The following is a 13,234-nucleotide window of genomic DNA, read 5'->3' on the forward strand; positions in this document are numbered from 1 at the left end:
AAGATGCTTATAGATCGGTAAGCTTAATTGCAAAAGCAAAGCAATGCTAATAAGCACGAACTATGCTAAACTAGATGAGTTATATGCTATTAGTTTCATCATATAAGCTACAAAATGATTAGTCACGGAAATTTAATTCATAAGTTGGACTTAATTTATTATATCTAACTTTTATTAGATCCTCTAGTTAAAAGTTGAATGTAAATAGTTCATTAACAATGTAATTCAGCTTCTTGATATCTGTTCTTAGACTCATGACACAAGAAAAAAGCCCTTTAAACAAAAAAATTAGGGATGTTTCTCACCAGTGCCTACAACATTCCCTGGTCTCACTTGGTAAATATTTTTGGGCAAAGGCAGTGCTACTTGGTCTACCGTCTCAGCATATGGTAGCCTTCACTTGAAGGAACTGAGTCACCATTCCAAGTCTCACTCAGTCTTTGGAAGGAATGGCCTTCTATCCAGCTGGGAGCCAGGAAATAGCACCTATTTTGATAGATATATTACTTTAAAATTAAAAAGGCTTCACCTACAGACTCAATGTACTCGCATCACTTACAAATTTGTTGTCCCCCAAGTGATATTTTAGTCTTTACATGACAACTCTGCAAAGGAGACAGAATCATATTTTCCGTATGCTAAAAACCCAGTGTGGGGTGCAGGCAAGATCATGGAAGCATGTTCAAGTCGTACTGTCGGAAATGTTCCACCAAAATACATTGTGTGCCTTGGAGGCACCAAAGAAAATCTGTAATCAGAAATCATTAATTAGGTTAATTAAAGTCCACATTATATTTGACTGACATCCACACAAAAGTACTGCTTGCTTTTAAAGCTCCATGTGCAATATCTTGCCAGCCTGGACACCCAAGAATAATCCAAAACTTGTTATTGTAGAGAGGACAGCAAACTAAATTCACACAAACTCTTCTTCCGACACAAAAAGCCTCTCATCTGAAGTCTTAGTCCTACTGTTCTCTCCCACACCATGCCCCCCGCCCCCTTAAAACAACTAGCTGAACACAATACTGTAAACCTTGCAGGACCTAGTCTGGCCAGTGTGGCTCAGTGGTTGAGCATCGACCCATGCACCAAGAGGTCACCGGTTCGGTTCCCAGTCAGAGTGCATGTCCAGGTTGTGGGTCCAATCGCGGGTGTGTGTGTGTGTGTGTGTGGCATGCAGGAGGCGGCCCATTGATGTTCTCCCTCATCTATGTTTTTATCTCTCTCTCTCCCTTTCCCTTCCTCTCTCTCTCATATCAATAAAGAAAAAAATTTAAAACAAAAAAATTTGCAGGACACATTTTCTTACCCTGTCAAATAGGGTGGGGTCCTTAATACTGAATTTTAAAATGCATGTTTGTTTTGCTTCACGGAGTTGTTTGAGGGAGACGTGGAGAAGGGCTGGGGGGATAATTGCAGCCTAAGGGTAAGCCAGACCACAGGCTCAAAAACTGCTATGGCACTTGAAAGTGTTTCTCCACAAGGAATTCCCGTGCCCAGAAGCCTGCTGAAGCCAGTAGCAATTAAGGCTATGTTATCCTTTTAATTTACTTCAAATTATTGGCCTCTAAAATCAATCACTGAGTGTGGTTGGGTAAGGGAGGAGTCAATATGATGGCACGTGCATTAAAAACGCTTGTTGACCTTACACAAAAACTGTGGCTGGGTGTGGGGAAATCTGAAACGATTGCTTTGAAGCTCAACCTGAAATAAAAACTAGTCATTTTCTAGTAAAAAAAAACAACAGTAATAATGAAAAGTGACTAATTTTCTAGATTAGGCCCATTTGTAATGAATTAAAGGTTTTCTTCTGGATCTGCCTGGATTTTCATTTGATGCTTTACATGTCCTGGAAACAGGGCTGTTTGCATCATGTGTGAGATTGTTTTATTTATGCTTTAGTCTACAAGGAATGGAATGGCTTGGCTTAGACTGGTAGGAGTCCTTGAAAGTCCACTTGAGAAATAGGAAGGAAAACATTAAGAACTGTACCGGCAGTATCTGTTACACAAGGCCAAATTTACCTAACAAAGGAAGGCTGTGTTCTCCATCCCACGCGGAGCATGCACAAATCCACCGAGTGTGTGGCTCTCCCTCCTGTAACAATTTATTTCTCTACATCTTTTCCTGACTGGGTCACACAATGTATACACAACTGGAGAGCTTTTCCTAATCAACCCTTAAGTCACAAACCCAAAAACAAAATAGCAAAATGTTACAATTACAGAAAGGCGAAAATACCCAAGAGCTGACAAAGCAGCAGACCTAGGGGCCAATGTTGCAAAATACAGTGAAAGGGTCTCTAGCGCCTCAGTAATGTGTGTCAAACCTGAAAAAAAATAAAGGTGAAACCTGATGCAAAGCGCTACATGTTTACGTGGCCATCCCCACGCACCACCTACAACACCCCTGAGGTCATTTCATTTACTTAGCAATCTGCAGAGCCCAAACCAAATGATGAAACTGAAATTCTGAGCAAACTCATGAACGCCCTCATTTACCTCCACATTTATAAAAAACCTTAACGAAAAGTCCACACCCTTACGCTTTCTTATCGAAAGATGACAGTGACAGCAGCCCCTCGACTGTAAATTCCTACCAGCAACACTGAGCAAGAGGCAAATCCTGGAGTAAATATCAGCTGGCTGTGCGCATAACAAGGTCCAGAGAGACCCTCTCAGAAGTTGCCTCTTTTAATCCAACACTGAATTAGATGAGAAGTGGTTTTCAGTTCTTTCAAGAGAACCACAACTGCCAAAATAACTGCCAGTCTTGCAAGCCCTACTCTATCTCAAACCTTTCCCAAGACACCCCAACACTATCTGAGGCACTGAAACTATGGCAACCGAATAAGAAAGCAGCCTCCATGATTAATAGATGAAGATCCCAGCGACAGTGTCTAGCTGGGGCCATCATTCATGATGCGAGAAGAATTAGCACGAAATCCATCTAGAAAACCATTAATAAGTATTCTTATAAAAATCCACCCAACTGCCATTCTGCGGCGGAGACTCCAGTTTAGAACAATTCGGCTTCTACTAATCGCTCACTGTGCTGGGAGGAGAATGTCCTTAGCAACTCTGATGCTCAGGTTTTTAGAAAAATGAGAGGCTTAATAGACGGGCTTGTCCACCTGGGTATTTGAAGCCTAAGAACAAATCCATTTAAACGCCAAAATACGTGAATGAAGTCATGTGGTTCTCGGGGGTAAAAAAAGGAGGAGACACAGTTGTTGGGTTGTTTGAGTGTTTTTTGTGGAATGCAATTCTTCATAAAGCATTCCATCTTCAGGGAAGGCACATTCCCACTCACCAGCTCAATCAGTATTCTCTCAGTTTCCTCCGTCAAGGCAGTGGGAGTCTGGGGGAGGGGCGGGGAAGTGCTGGAGCCGCTGCAATATTAATGAAAAGATTGAACACTCTCCTTACAAAAGGTTCAGGAAAAGGAAAGAAGAATGGATCCATCACAGAAAGCTCGTCTGTAAAAGTCTCATATAACATTAAACCATAATTAACATATTCTTTATTTCTTCCCAGTCCCCAAAATGTTATTTTCCAATGGCATGTTTTCATTGTGTCCAGTGCCAGCTCCTGGGATATAAATGCTTCAAATCAAATCATGGCCAAAGGCTTGTCTTAGACACGTGGGAGGGTAGAAAGGATAAGAGAGGGGTAAACAGCATCAATGTTGGCGATTCTCCTACTAAATTTTTAAATTGGCGGGGAGTCTTTGAATTAAATTTTCTGCAGATGGCAGTTGCAGGTTAGTGGGAGACCAAAGAAGCGCTGAGTCAGGTGAAATGAAATCCTGGGCTCTACAGGCTGTATGTGCAACTATCTATTACTCATAATACTGTCAACGCAACAGTTATCACACTCACTGTTCAGAAGGACCTGGCCCTCCAGCCTTTTGGGGCATGTTAATTGCTGCTTTATCTCTCTCTTTATATTCTCATTCCACTTACAAAATTTAAGAGAAAAAATGTTTGACCTGGATGAAAATAACTAGTTCTAAGCCATGAGAGATTTCTGTCCCTCCTGGACGCAGCAGGAGTTTTTCCCCCCGAAATGTGGTGATAATACCAGTTTACTGCCCCTTCTGCTGAGCCTTAGAGAAGTCAGGTTCTTCTCACTGATAAGAACTTGCATGACTATCATTTGAATTGGGTTTCAGGTTGAATGGCAGTATATCAGTCAGTAGAGCAAATGCTCTCTCTACTGGGTCAGCCAACTCTCTACCATGTTAGGTGGGGAAGGTAATAGGTTGCTCCTGCGTGGAGATTCATGCTCTCCCAAACTGGTTTCAGGTCTGGCCAGGGAAGGGTGACCCAGGGAGTGGATGGCCAGCATGAGACCTTCTTGCAAAAGTCAGTTCAGCAGCCAATCTCTCCTATCACAGGTATGGTGATTGGGGTCAAGTCAACTTATCCCTGAACAGTCATTACAGGCTGCTCTCAGATGGCAAATGTGGGTGCTCTCAGATTCTTTAGTGGGTTCAGATTGTGTGCTTTTGTCTTAAAATGTTAGTAAGTGAAGGCTATCATTTCTTTAAACAATCATCCTTTGGGTCTTATTAGATGTAAGGCCCTGTGCTACTTCTATTGTTTTGTTTGTATAATGGTTTTTTTCTTTCATGTTGGGTGTGATATTTCATCTTCCAAGGCTAGGAAAAGGATCATGACTCCTCTTCCCATGCAAGTGACGCTTTCACATGCTTCTCAGCTTAAAACCCCTGACACCATGGCCAGCCGACAGTGTGAATGTCCATTTCTAGTCCAAAGGTGGTTTCCTTTGCATCATCTCTTTATATTACAGACCTGTGGCCATTTCCTTCTGTGCTCTCCCCACCAGGGCACTCTCCATGACTACTGTGACCCAAATACAAAGAACACATTTCCCAGCCTGGTGGCTCAGTGAGTTGGAGTATTGTCCCATACACTGAAGGGCTGTGGGTTTGATTCCTGGTCAGGGCACATACCTAGGTTGCGGGTTCAATACCCGGTCAGGGTGCATACAGGAGGCAGTCAATCGATGTTACTCTTTCTCTCTCTCCCCCTTCCTCTTTCTCTAAAAATCAATAAAAACACATCCTCAGGTGAGAATTCAAGGAAAAAATTAAAACATCTTATATTGAATGACTGTGTATAATGTGCCAGGCACTGTGTTACAAATTTTACAGATATTACCTTCTCTTCTCTTCTTACAAACCAAACTTCATTATACGAGCATTTTACAAATGGGCACTGAGACAGACCAGCTAAGGGGCTCAAAGTCCCACTACTTGTAAATGGCAAAAACCGGGATGCAAATCCAAGGGTGGCCTGTCCACCTGAGAAGTGTGACCTTGGCACTGCCTCCAGAGCTGTCTACCACCCTCCCTGTGGCAGCCCCTCCAGGTTGTAAACGTCACACCACAAAATCCGATGAAGCTGCCCTTGTTACAGCGAGATCGGAACTTCTCTCCTGCTGCTCCTAGTTCACCCTGACATGTCTGTTCCACATTAATGGGTACGCTGACGTTGACCAGTTTAGAATTTACCTAAGCAAAAACAATGGCCTCACATTGTTTATAAAGACTGGCAGAGTGCCACTCCCATGACCTTACCCCATTTGATGGTCACATTGAAACCAATCTTGACGCAGTTGGCGGTCAGATTAATAAGGCTGGTCGCTGCCCACGCTCCACATAGATTGTCCATTTTCAATGAATTTGAGGATACTGTTTAATTTTACAATGTGGTTTATACTAAAATGACATCGACAGAGTATAATCTTTCTTTTCTGATTTAGAAGACAATGTGGTAGGGTCTGGGGAGGAAGGAGCTAGCATCAAACTTCAAATTTCCACAGTGCATTTCATATTTTACCACATACATTCACATTCCTGATTTCATCTTATTCTTCCAGTAACTCTACAAGGTAGGAAGCATAAGTTTACCATTCACAAATTTTATTTAAAATAATTAGAGAGGTTAAGTGGCTTGTCCAAGATAGTAAGAGTCTGGAGCCCAGGTCTTCTGACTCCAAATACAGGAGCTTCAAAAACAGTTACCACTGTACTGGTACAGGGAAGAAATATGGGTTAAGAGGCATATTATTTTCTCCTAGTAGGAAGTTGAATTTTGAAACCTACTACTAGTCAACTCCAAAAAAGAACGAAGGTTCTGTGGCCAGTGGTTAGAATTCAGAACAAATGAGGCCAAGGTCAAAAGCTCAATCCTTGTAAGTGCTGGCTGTCTTCTTAGCTCAGTTTCTTGGCAAGTTGATTTTACCTAACTAAGATTCCCTCCAGCTTCAACCAGGTGTCCCACAGATGTGTGCTCCTGCCCACAGAAGGGGACGGGTGAGAGTGTGGGAATGAGCAGGCTCCAATCCATCACCAAGACTGGGAAAACAACCCACAGTAAATGCTCTATTAATGGTGCATGAGACATACCACCTATGTACATGAAAGACAGTGTTATACACACACACACACTCACTCACTCATGCAGGCAGATAGATAGCTCATTTGATGGAAACATGATATAGAAAAATGAGCGGACAAAAGAGATAAAATAAGAAATAGTTGTTTACAAGAAGATTCACCATTCATTCATTCATTCATTCATTCATTCAGCAAACACGTGTCACGGAGGGCTTAGCATGTGCTAAGCACAGGTTTAGGTGCTGGAGGTACAGCAGTGAATAAAACATAGAGATGTCTATCCTTATAGCATTATGTTCTAGTGGAAGGCAAAATAAACAGGACAACATATAGTTTTGGGGGGCTGTGAAAAATGTTAAGGAAAAAAAATGAGGCAGGCCAGGGAGGGTAAAACGTGTTGAGGGAAAAGGCTGAAGTAAATAAGGTGATCAGAAAAGGTTTCACTCAGAAGGGGACATCTGAGCAGAGACCTAAGGAATGTGGGGAACAGTCATGCAGCCATCTAGGGGCAAGACCCTTCCCAAGCCGTAAGAGAGCTAGTGCAGAGACCCTGCACAGGAGCCAGGGGGCGGGAGGCACACCTGGCACGTTCAAGTAACCCCAAGGAGTGGAGGTCAGAGAGGTGGAGGCCCAAGTGCAGATCATTGGTGCCCGCAAAGGCCATAGGAAGGACTTTGGCTTTTACAAGAATAAAGTGGGAAAGCATCTAAGCAAAAGTGATCGGATCCAGCTTAGCTTTAAAAACAAAAAAATCACTTTGTGGGATGGTATGGAGAAAAGACTGTGGGGGGCCCAGAGCAAAACAGGAAGACTGGCTGGGAGGCAGGTACAATAACCCGGCAGGGGGCACAGAGGCTTGGCCAGCGTGAGGGTCCCAGCAGAGGAAGACCTGGAGGAGGTCTGCACACACTCTGAGGGCGGGCAAACAGCACTGCAGCTGGAGTGGACGTGGATACTCACGGAGTTCAGGCTTGAGTAACTCAAAGGATGGAAATGCCCCGTTTACCAAGATGGTAAAGAAAGATTTTAAAAATCCTCTTTTGGGGAGAAAGATCCAAAATAGGTGTTTTGAACATATTAACTTTGAGATGTCTCTAGGCATTGAATATTTGAGAGACATAGAAGAGAAGTCTGGCTGAAGAGGTTATTTGGGAAATATCAGAGTATCACTAGTTTTATATGACACTCTCCATTAGTGTAATTAGAATTATTCTAATACATATGTTTTGCAATAAGTCATCTGCTTCACAAAGCAAGATGCTAGAGTGTGTAATGGTCCCATGCTGAGTGGTATCCTGAGCTCCATTCTCCCCGTGAGGCTTGTGTGGTATGATATCTTATTTACCCATTTCAAAGGGATTAAATGCCTCCCTCCCTTCCCTACCTTACCATATCCCCAAGAGGCAACCATGTGGTTGCTGGCAGAGAATAGCTCAGTTGCTCTTGTAGCACATTTAAGGCAGATGAGAAAAGCCCTCATTCTGAAATAGAAATATCAGAGAGAGAGAGAGAGAGAGAGAGAGAGAGAGAGATGGGAAGACCCAGCAGGATGCTTCCAGGCTTCACCTTCCCCTGGAAGTGTGAACACCCCGGGAACACCCACTCTGGAAGCTGGACAATTGTCTAAACCTAAAGATGGGGGGTGGGAGAGCACAGAGATACTTGCAGGCTTTCCCAGGCTTTACAGTGCTAATTAAAGTATTTGCAATTAGTTTGGCTTGTTCTGTGATTCCTTTATGCAAACAAAAAAAGATGGGAGAATACATTAGCTCTTGGCCATCTAGTTCTAAAAAAAACTCTTTTGTCCTGCTTGGAAAAAAGCTGAGGCCACTATGTACACATCGTAAAGTATCTGACTTACCTCCTTGTTAAAAACACTATTTTTCCTTCTGTTTCATATGGGAGTGCAATTGCCTATTTGCTTTTAAAGCATGAGTATTTATTTTGAATTTAATAAAAGTTCTTAATTTGGGTGTCTTATTTTTATTCAGTGAAGATAAGTCTTACTAATGCTTGCTATTCTTCTGATTCAACACACTTGGCAGTGTTACCCACCTACTCAGAATGCAAATGTTATATTTTTTTAATCATGGGAAAAGCATTCACTAGACTTTGAAAGAACTTGAAGGGTGTACGTTTGTGTGTGTGTCTGTGTGTGCAAATAAAGAGGTGCACTTATTGCCACTTTATAATATCCACATACTTGAAGGCACAGATTTTTTTTCATTATAGAAAAAAAACAGGTCCACTCTAAGTAGAGAAATATGAACCACATGTGACTATTTCATTCATACATTTATTCATTCGACATTTAGTTGAGTTTCTACACTGATTCTTATGAATTTTTAACTTATTTAAACTTAGATGTTCTATCCAATAAGTATATTCTGCAGATGGCTCCTCAGATAAAGATTTTGGGTGTCTGCTGAACATTTACTCATGCAGATTATATGCATTATTGAGAATGTGGCCCATCTAACGGGTGGTAACTGTAAAACAACACTTTGAAAGACTGTGGGAAATAAGAAACATGAACACAAACATCGTAAATAAGAAACATGAACTAGAATGCTTCTTTATATTAAATTAAGAAAACCATTAACACAAAAATGAGGTTTTATATTTTATGTTTATTCTTCTCTGCTTTCAGATTGGTTTGTAAGGTACCTCATTCAAGAATGTCCTAAAATCAGAATATTAATAGAGTGGAGGTTACTCAAGATTCCAGTAAAAGTTACCATATAAACAAGTATGGGTAAACCGAATTCAAGTAGTGCAATTATTTTTTAACAGATAGTTTAGGTTAATAGGTGGAGACACGGTTCTGCCACTGTATTTAAGGTTAGGTTAATAATTAACGTTGGTGCCTGCAGTAGTTTAATCAAAGCTTACTGTAAATCATAAAACTGCTCCATGCAGATTAAACAGAGTATTAAAAAGCCATACAAAATATTTGTAATCTTGACCTTTGGTAGTCAATTGGATAAAGTGTAGAAAAAGTAATATTTTTTTTTCATTCAGAATTAAGCACAGGCACCTTTACTTTGGGAAGAAAAAAAAAAAAACTAAATAAATGATTCATGTATCTGGAACCAACAGTCTCCCCCCTACCATCAGTGACAAACCATGGACTTAACACCCAAGATAAGATGTATGTGGTCGACAATTACCAGGATTAGAGAAAGGCAAGTCAAAGGCACTCGACCATCCTACTGGGAAAAGACTTTAAAAACCAGCGCTGGGGGGCATTAAATAGCTTTCCGGAGACTCGCTGGCAGGACACTGCAACTGGGTTAAACATCTTTTCAGAATTGGGGGCGGGGGGAGGGGGAAGGAGGGAGGAAAGTTGTGCGAACAAGTGTGAGAAAGTGTGTGTCGTGCGTGCCTGTGTTTTTAAACCTTTCACGGATCCCATTCAGTAGCAACTTGATTTCCATCCAGTGTAAGCAGAGAGCGTTCCCACCGTGGCTGTGTCTAGCCACGGCATCCCCAAAGCAGCCACCTTTCTCCCAAGGACAGACACCGAAGGGCTGGAGGTGCTGCCCACTGAAACAGGCAGGAGACCACCCCTCTAAGGGTCTGCTTTGGCTGTGAAGACAGGTTGCAACCCCGCTCCACGCACACCAGGCTACCCGCTCTGTTCCTCCCTAGGCACCGCTGGCTGGAAAACTGCGCGCGCCGGGGCGCAGGAGGCTGGGGATGCTGCTGCACTTGGAACTGCAAGCCAGCCTGCCCGGGCGAATGCCCACACGCACCTGGGCGCCAACCTATGGCTACAGTGGCCGCGGCCGCATCCCGAGTCCCGACCCCGAACTTCCCCCTCCTCCACTGCTTGAGAGACTGGTCCAGCAAGTGCTGCGACCCCTACAGAGAGGTTGTTTGGGGGTGGGGGGCTGTCCGAATGGCCCTCATCTAACTCCTAACTCCACCCTGGGCTGTCCACCCTCTTCCCTCCGGGCTCGGTTTCTAGACGGCTGCACAGGCTGAGCCCCAATCCTGTCATGCCCGCCGCCCGTGGCTTTACGAGAAACTTTCCAGAAGTGCCTGGTCGAGTGACCGGTGCTGGAAAAGAAGGAGGAGTCGCTGGGCGGAGGGGCGGAGAGGGAGCGGGAAAGACAGCAGAGCCTTGCTTCCTTTCCCGACACCCACAAGCTCCCTGGCTCCCCCTGTACCGCTCGTGCACTGGGAAGAGCGAGCGGACGTTAGGATCCTGTTTTGCACGGTGTACCACAGTGGAGCTGAGAACAGCGGAGAACCTGGAGAAAACGCATTTCCTACCCCAGCACCGTCATGGAGGGTGGGTGGGCATTTTCGGGCTGCTCCCGAGCGCCCGCTGCCAGGGAGGCAGAGCTCTAGGACGTAGCTAATAGTTCGGACACCGAGAACCTGGGGCTTGGGAGAAGCCCTCACTGGGGTAGCAAGCGCTGAGCCATCTCTTGCCAGGTCTTCCCACCCTTCCACCTCCCGGGAACCTCCTTTCCAGAGATTCTGGAGGAGGGTGCGGCAGGCACCAGCCCCGGAGTGGCAGGCTCTGTCTTGAGGGGGACGACGCAGCCGCGACAGATGCTGTCCTCACTGCCCAGGAAGGAGCTGCGGCGAGGGACAGGGCCCAGGGCGGGGGCGCCGCACTACACCGGGAGGAGACCGCTCCGGGGCAGTCATTCGAGCAAACAAAGCCCGGAACCTCTGGTGCCAGCGACCGCGGGAACAGAGATATCACCAAGCGGCAGGGCGCACGGGTGCCAGGGCCATTACAAGTTTCCCACACTCCACAGAGCCCAGCCCAGACCCCGTGCGGACAACAAAAGATTCTCTTCGCTTTCCCACCGTCTCTAAGGAACCCATTCTCCCACCCCAAAACCCAAATCTGATACTGGGCGAAAACAGCGCTCTTCTACCCAACATCTTTCAGCCCTCGGGGACAGACCCCGTCCCCAGCTTTCGCACCAGGACAGGGCACTTCCGAGAATTCCACCCTCATGGGGCATCTCTGCTCCCTGCTGGCCCCAAAGTGAGGACGAGCCCCGGGTCTTGCACACACATCTCCGAGCCAGCCAGCCACCCTCGCGGTCGCGGTTGCGGTCGCGGTCGCGGTCCTGGGCGGCGCCGGGAGTGTGCGCGGCGCGGGTGGGGAAGCTCGCAACACGGAGCCGGCGGTCTCTGGGGTTCAGGGCAGAGAGGAGCGGCCCGCACGGCTCACGACTGCTTTCCCAGGGCCGGGCAACACTCAGGAGACAGAGACACGAGACAAAATAAAACGCAGGCACCAAAAGCAGCCAGCGCGTGCCGGCCGCGGCCCCAAGACCCTAAAGCTGGAGCCGAGTCGCCCGGGAGGTGGAGCGCACCGGGGCGCCCCAGCCGTACCTTTTCGGTGCATCGACGGATAGACTGCCGGGGCTCGGAGCGGGCTGGTACAGCGTGTATCCCATTTAGTAATCCATTATCGAGGAGATCTCTCCGGGCCGCGAGCTGCGCTCTCTCCTTCACAAGCCTTTGTCATTCCTACATGTGTGCTTGTCTCTTTGGGGATAACAGTCGCGGCGTCTACTTTCTGGGATGCAAAAGCTCTGTGTTCATCTCCAATGAAAGGCGGAGAAGGGGAGAAGAAAAAAGAAAGAGAGAAAAAACCAACAAGGAAGGAGTAAATGTTCAAGAAACTCTTCTCCAAATCCAAATTGCACTTGGATTCCACTCCAGTGAGTCCCTTCGGTAGTGTCTGCGCCGATTAACAAGTCATTTCAGGGTGGGGGGCGGGGTGGGGGCTGGGGCAGGGGTGCACCCTCTAGCCCCGTTCTGAGACCCGGAGCGCTGTGCTACGGGTGCGACGATGCTGGTCGCTGCCACCGCGTCTAGGAGGACATCGCGGGCCGTCAGCCCCGGGGAAAGCGCCGCTGCTGTGTCCCGAGCGCCTGGGCAGCCGACTGCGAGGGGAGCGGAGTTGGCTGCAGCCTCACCCGTTGCCGCTCACTACTCCTCTGTCACCCGAGAGGCCGCCGCTCCCGGGCGGAGCCAAGTCCCGGACTGGATTACGCACAGCGGACTCTCCTCCTGCAACCCCGCCTACCTTGGCTGGCGTCTTCTCCGACCCAAAGGAGAGCTGTGGTGTTTGTGTGTGCATGTGAGTGAGCGAGATGGAGAGAGAGAACCTACGCAGTGTGGCGGCAGGTGGAGCCTTGGACCGACTGGCCAGTGAAGCTTCCTTCCATCGCGGTCCCCTGCCCAGCCACTGTGCGCTGGGCGGAGGTCCCAGAGCGGGCGACTGTGGCAGGAGCCCAGCCATTGCCTCCCCCACCCCCGCATCTGCTCTAGCAAGGAAAAAAAAAAAAAAAATCCCGGACGGTATTGCTGAGTCCTGCCAAATACGAAAAATAAATAAAAATAGACGTAGTGCAGGAGCGAGTTACAAGAAAGGATTTGTTCATCGATTTTCTTAAATGGAAAAGTTTTAAAGCATGAGGGTAAGTGAACGGCGAGCCTTTCTAATTCTGATTACTGTATCAAGAAGTAGATTCCGTGAGTGATGGACGCTCTACGTACCCAGATGAATTGGATAGAAGCCTGTGCGGTTTAAAATACGCTTCGAAGATATGAACACAGCTATGAGTGAACGCACGTACAACACCTTAATAAAGCATACTAAGTAAGCAAATAAACCATAGGACAAAGGATGGTGTTAACGACCATTTGTTTTAAAATTTAGCAAGTGTGTAGACGGTTCTTAGAAATAAAGAAGCTTAAGAAATAAGACACAAACAATTCCAATAAGAATCCAGTGGCTTCACGGAAGTAAATAGCAACATATTCC

General features: G+C 46.1%; 1 protein-coding gene across 1 annotated transcript in view; it reads right to left on the reverse strand.

Moving 5' to 3' along the window:
* The window catches only part of SEMA6A (semaphorin 6A), a 125,329-nt gene extending 112,822 nt beyond the window's left edge, over positions 1-12,507 (reverse strand). Inside the window, exon 1 of the mRNA XM_036279797.1 lies at positions 11,794-12,507. The gene's annotated coding sequence lies outside the window, so the exon portion shown is untranslated. The remainder of the gene's footprint in view (positions 1-11,793) is intronic.
* Between the last annotated feature and the right edge of the window lie 727 nt (positions 12,508-13,234).

This window comes from Molossus molossus, unplaced genomic scaffold (genome assembly GCF_014108415.1).
Source record: "Molossus molossus isolate mMolMol1 unplaced genomic scaffold, mMolMol1.p scaffold_m16_p_3, whole genome shotgun sequence".
Lineage (NCBI taxonomy): Eukaryota > Metazoa > Chordata > Mammalia > Chiroptera > Molossidae > Molossus > Molossus molossus.